Raw genomic sequence first — 6,579 nt, 5'->3', positions numbered from 1 at the left:
ACACTAAGCCTTGGTGGTTCATCACTCAACATCCTAGAGCACGAGTGAAGAACAACTCAATGATCGGAACATTGTCATTGCTGAGTGGTACATAGATTCAACCCATGGATAACTAAATCCATAGTTACAAATTCATAATTTGAAAGTGCTAGCCTCACAAAGACTTGGCTACTTACACAGATGACCTAAAGAGACTTATTGGAAGGGCCTTCCTGAGTATGCCACCTACTGATCTCAATGAGGTTCTTATTAGTGTCTGGCGAAAAGCTTTAGCAGATATTTTTTTGCAACAGCTCAACCAATAACTGATCCAGTTATCAATGCTATTTTCAAGTTTTGAACAACTTGACTTTCAAGATCTACATATCTACATGTGCCGATGTTTCCATTTATCAATGTTATATTTTAAGATCTGTGCAAGAACTCAGCTAACAGATGTTTCCATACATAAAAGCTATCTTCAGGTTTTTACAAGTAAATTCATAGAAGTAGTACTGAGTAAACATATATGGTATCAAATGGGTCTAAGGAGCATTTTTCTGCTGATTGAAACAGTTTTTATGGTGAGATGATGTAAATAGCTCACATCAAACTGAAAGTGAGCAAAAGAAATCATCAGGACTGGCTTCTGACTTGGCTGATTCATCCTACCCTTAAGGGCAGGAAAACTGTAGTATATCATCATATGAACACAGGCAATTCAAATTATTAAAACAACTGCCATTCAGAATCCTCTGGAGCACTAGTGACTTTGCCAACATATGAAATTAAAGAGATAGTGAGGGATAGAATAATACAACTTTCAGATAGTGTTTGAATGTAAGGAAGAATAAATCTTAGTTTGTATGTGGCTTTTAGGTCTGTGGAGTAGACCATGTTATACTAGATGAAAACTGAGAAAAACATTGATGACAGATTTTGGGTGTTGATGATTGCTGGAAACTCTAACATACCAGATGTCTGAAAAGATTTTGCAATTGTTGCTGTCTTCAAAATTCATTAGGTTTTGTGGTTAATATGTGCAGATATTTGCCTATTGGAACATCTTCAGAAATTTTGCATGTCAGCTGATGTGACCTTATATTGTGTCACAGTAAGAGATCTCACACAGTATGAAACGTTGGCATGAGTTGTATAAATATTTGAAATAATATGTAATGTTGTTAGATTTGGTCCAGCTTATTTTTCATGTTTATCTTGTGTAGTGGGTTATCCGGCCTGTAAAGAGCAATAATAGTATTGAAAGTATGGTGGCTTGGTTTAACTACTATGCTGTGAAGGCAAAGGTAATTCTTGCTGTCATCTCTAGGGGTATGTATTTGTAATTTTGTAGTTGACAACACTAGATGGTACTTACAGTAGGAATGGTCAATTCTCCTAATTTTTACTCATGATTACTTTTTTTTTATGGTAGCATTCCAGTTGGAGTTGTGCTGACTTAACTGGATGTTTATGAATATCATGAGTATTGCATTATGGTATTTCCCATGCAAAAAGGTTTTCTCACAGAGCAGTCAATTAGTGCAGTTAACTGGTGGTCTGAAGAATACCAAGCTATGGAGTATATTGGATTGGTTTGTATGGAAGTTTGCACAAAGCTACACGAGGGCCATCTGTGCTAGCCATACCTAATTTAGCAGTAAAAGACTAGAGGGAAGGCAGCTAGTCATCACCACCCACTGCCAATTCGGGAAAAACTTAGAAAAATCGAAAACTGTCTATAGTGCTGCTTGGGACCTGCAAGAAGGTATCTTTGTACCAAGTCCTATGTACGTTGGTTGTCATACACATGAATAGTTCACAAAAACCCCAAAATGTACTTTCCTCACTGAAAAATTGAGCAAAAAACAAATATTCCACAAATTTCTTATATCTGTGTTTGGGACCTTCAAAGAGTAATTTTGTACTAAAGTCCATATAAATTGGTTGAAACAAGGCTAAGTAATTGACCAAAACCACTAAAATCCATAATTTTAGTTAACCTTTTGACTTCTCCTAAAATGAGCATATCCCATATTTTTTATCATATGTATAGAACCTGTAAAAGCTTTGTACCCAATCCTGTATAAATGGACCTATATAAAAGTATCATTTTACTGAATCCCATGTAAATTGGTCAAAATACGGCAGAGTAATCGACCAAAAAATTCAAAAATTATGTTGTTTTTGTGAGCACTGACTCCCCTAAAAAGACTCAAAATGGGTGAATCCAACTTCTTCCTGTGTCAATGTGTTGGGCACATGAAAATTTATATTTGTGTCAGTTTTCATCTTGATTGCTGTAAATATGATTGCACACCTGAGCGCCTGCAGGAAGGGGCAAGAGGGGGATCACTTGACTCCCCTGAATTTTCAAAAAGAAAAAAAATTACAAGATATGTAAAATTATTCTTCTATGTTATTGGAAAATCATAAGGTATTTGTAGTTCGATTTTATAATTTTTTAAAACTTGAGTTACTTGACCCCTCCTAATGTTTTTTCTGTGAATGGCACTTGATTGCACGGAAGCCCAAAATATATATTTTTGGGTTGTTTTACTATTGACCCCATAAAAATCCTTTAAAAGGCCTAAATCAAAAAAAGTGAAAAAGTGTCTGAGCGTACTGGATCAAGGTATAACCCTATCAAAGTTCCAAGTCAATCCACCGAGAAATGAAAGAATGGCAGTGGATTGAAAAGTGTTTGGAAGAAGAAAAAGAAATTATACAAAAACAGTGTCTTTCTGAGTAGACATAAAAAAACAAAACAAGGGCAGGTGCTTAATGGTGCATGTGAAACTGATAATAGTAAAGTGAAGACTATATAAAAGTTTTCATTAGTTTAGTGTATTCCACTGAAAGTTAAACCAAGAACTTCTAACTTTAAAAATTACAGTGAAATGTTAATGTTAAGTAAAATTCAAATGTTAAAGATAAAAACATTAAACAAAGTTATGATTTAAGCAAACACTGTACTCAAAACTTAACCAAAGCACAGGCCCATAAGGAACTAAACTTATAAACAAAGCAAAGTAACCTAAAATCCCTAATATAGTAAATCCAAAATTGAAGTTAAACACTACTAAATGCTATAGTTATAAGTTTCACTATATTAAATAAAAGTAAAGTTCATGTTACAGTGGAAGTTATTAAACTTAGTTTGCAAAAGTTATTTTTTCAAAAATCCATAGAACACTTAAAAAACACTGTTACACACGAAATGCACTTCACATTAAAATCTGTATTCTCGAAAGCATGGCTGACACCTGATTTACTGAGAAGAGAAATACCATTTTATTTCCGGATGTCGTGTGCTATCTTCTCTGCAAGAAAATCAGTTAATTGCCTATTAGAGAATCCCTACTTGCATGCTCTCAAAACAAGAAAAATATTGCGTAAATGACTCTCGTCATACAAACTAAAAATTAAGAAATGATACTTTTGAAAAGAAATGTATATTAACTAAGGGGAGCAGGCACGTAATACTTTCTTATATGACACCATCAATACTAACAGTGTTTACTATAGCAGCAAAGTGTGATATCTCTAAGATTTATGGGAAAGAAGAGAAGTCCGAGCCCCTAAAAACGGGAGGTTTGCGAATCTTGTATGTGGGTGTATTTCCCGATGGGTATGGCAGATTGGCCAAAACAATGAAATGGGACTCAGATTTACACAAGGAATTGGTCTTTACTTGAAATCTTGACAGTTTACATAAAAATGACAATACGTTATTATACAATACTAAGCAAGTGATTGTATGTCTATGTATAAAGAAAAAGGTGTGTGGGACAAGCAAGGGTGATGAAGACTTTGTTAAATAATATGTTGTGCTAGCGTAACTAAGTTAGCATATAAAAGAGAAATAATCACAGTGTCCCTAAGTTAAAATGTAACACAACATAGTTAACTATTGCCTTAACCTTACTAAAAAACAGTAATACTGTATATTTTAAATAAAATCCTAAGCTCCTCTAGCCTGTAGAGCAACTTATACACTATTTGCTCACTGGCGAATTTAAACAAACAACTAAATTATAAGTGAAATCCAAGCAGTTGCCTCATAAACAAAAGTAAAAGTTAACTGAGGAGTTCTAGGAAAGTAAAAGTACACCAAAATATACAAACTTCTTGTTTGTTTGTTTTGAATTTCGCGCAAACTACACGAGGGCTATCTGCGCTAGCCGTCCCTAATTTAGCAGTGTAAGACTAGAGGGAAGGCAGCTAGTCATCACCATCCACCGCCAACTCTTGGGCTGCTCTTTTTACCAACGAATAGTGGGATTGATCGTCGCATATAACGCCCCCACGGCTGAAAGGGCGAGCATGTTTGGTGTGATGGGGATTCGAACCCGCGAGCAAAGCACCCTAACCACCTGGCCATGCCGGGCCACAAACTTCTTACTGACAATCGAAAGTGAGAACTTTAATAAAAGTACTCCCATAGAAGTTAAAGCTACAGAAACACTGCCCGAGTGCAAATGAATCTAATTGTTATTCTACTAAAGATTCTAACATTTATACAAGTAAAATCTGGTGAAGGTTGTAATAATTTGTGTAAAAGTCTGCTTGTTTCAGGTTCCAACCCTTAAATATGACAACAAATCCTCAAGGTTTTGACACACAAAAATAGTGGTTGATGTCTGTTAGATTAATGGACAGTGAAGATAATGGACGAGTCCACCCCAACTACTGCTTGATTTGCTAACAGGAATAACTTTGGGTGCTGATTAAAAGTCACAGTGTTATCCCTGCGAGAGAATCAGGCAAGAAGATACCAAACCCATTTGACCTAATAAGCCCTTGAAAAAGTTAAAGAATTTTATACAAAATGGATAACTACATAAAAAGAAGAATCGTCGAAAGTTGCTTAATCAGAAACCTGCCTAATTTCAACACTAAGGCCACTTTAAACTTAACAACTTCCTGAGTCCTTAAGGGAATTCCAAGATCAGGGGTCACGTAGGCGTTTGTTGACCATTTTTTTTTTCCTGCCAGAAGACAACGTGAGACTGAAGAGGGCGCACGAACTTGTCGTAACTAGTTTCTCTGATATCAGACTTCTGACAGTTTGTTCCGTTTACTGTGGTTTTTTCACTAATTGTTATACACGATCTTGTGTTATTTTATTATTATTATTACTATATTATCCACGAAGGAACAAATATATCTTAAACATCTTATCAAGCATCATCGTGACATTGGTGTACTCTACAGGAAGTTTGAAACACAGTTCCTGAAGGCAAAACGGGAAAAATTGCAAAGACAGTTTCTTATCATGTGTTTGAAGAACAAAGTTATTCCAAAAACTTTAGCACCAAAAATACTGAAGAAGAATCAATGACTTCCTTTTGGTAACCTTGAAGAATACATCTTAAAAGAAAGGACTGAGAAGATTAATCCCGAAATTAATGAGGCGTTTTATGCGTCACGTAAGGCGGCACGCATACTACCAGAATATACGACTCCAACACAAACGAGCAAGTTACACAAAATAGCCCACCCTGTAGTATGTTTATGACTTATCCCTTTCCTTTAAGAATGCGAACCCGAATATAGACTTAATATCAGACATTGTTAAGTCAGGCAAAGACAACAGTGAAGATATGAACCTCCTAACGAATAGCATAACTAGTGCATTATGTAATAATAATAAAAGTCACAAGTCATCCTTCCCCCCACTGTCTTTCTGAAGAAATAAGGAAATTGAAGTTGAACAACGATATTGTAATCACAAAGTCTGAAAAAACTAACAAAACCGCTTCTGAAAAAGAGTTAGAAGAACTTCTTATGGATGGGTATGTTTATGAAAAATTAAGCTCCGGTCCCTTACCTAAGATGGTGTCTGACTTTAACACACAACTATATACAATTCTTGGTTATTACCCAGATATTTTAAAAAAGTTAAAACATATTAATCCTTCCTTACCTTACCGTAAGGTTTGCCTAAAACATATAAAGAAGACTGTCCCCTTAGACCTATAATTTGTAACGTAGGTTCTATCACATACCCTTTATCTAAATGGTTAGCAGGACAACTATCCCCATTTGTTGGAAAAATCTCTTTGTGGCACATCCAAAACAGTTTAGATTTTGCGAACAAGATTAAAAACACTGAAAAATGTTAAGTTCTGACTTTGAAGCTTTATTTACCAACATAATCCTTAATCAACTTCACCGAACTATCAAGTTTAAAGTTGAATGGGAAGAGGAGGACCAACTTCCTTTTTTGGATGTTTTCATAACCAGAGAAAAACAGAACCAGTCCTCTTAGTATACCGTAAACCGACAAATTCTCTAAGTTATGTTCTGTTCACTTCTTTTCGTGTCACCATAAACAGGTCAAAACATCTATTATTTCTTCATTTTTTCTTAGAGCATATAGAATATGCCACCGGACAATCAACTACTGGTAATGTGAAATCACTTCATATTGGCTATAACACTAACATTGAACCCCTTGAGAAAATATTGAGGAAAAAAAAAACTTTAGAATCATATATACACCTGGAAAAAAGTTAAGCACCCCCAAATATTTTTCAGGATTGCTTATTGAAAATAAGGTTTAATTTTCATGATGTTGAGCAGTGTTCATAATTT

At 35.1% G+C, this 6,579-nt stretch overlaps 1 long non-coding RNA gene across 1 annotated transcript; it reads left to right on the top strand.

Annotated features, from left to right (window-relative positions):
* The first annotated feature begins 323 nt into the window (after window positions 1–323).
* LOC111088796 lies at window positions 324–6,183 on the top strand. The gene is made up of 4 exons (XR_002613209.1): window positions 324–474; window positions 2,585–2,591; window positions 5,944–5,946; window positions 6,170–6,183. It is a non-coding gene; the product is annotated as an uncharacterized LOC111088796 (long non-coding RNA).
* Window positions 6,184–6,579: the final 396 nt, after the last annotated feature.

The sequence above is a fragment of the Limulus polyphemus genome, unplaced genomic scaffold (assembly GCF_000517525.1).
Source record: "Limulus polyphemus unplaced genomic scaffold, Limulus_polyphemus-2.1.2 Scaffold4456, whole genome shotgun sequence".
NCBI classification, from domain to species: domain Eukaryota; kingdom Metazoa; phylum Arthropoda; class Merostomata; order Xiphosura; family Limulidae; genus Limulus; species Limulus polyphemus.
Note: the sequence above shows the minus strand (reverse complement) of the source record. Positions and strands in the feature narration are given on the sequence as shown.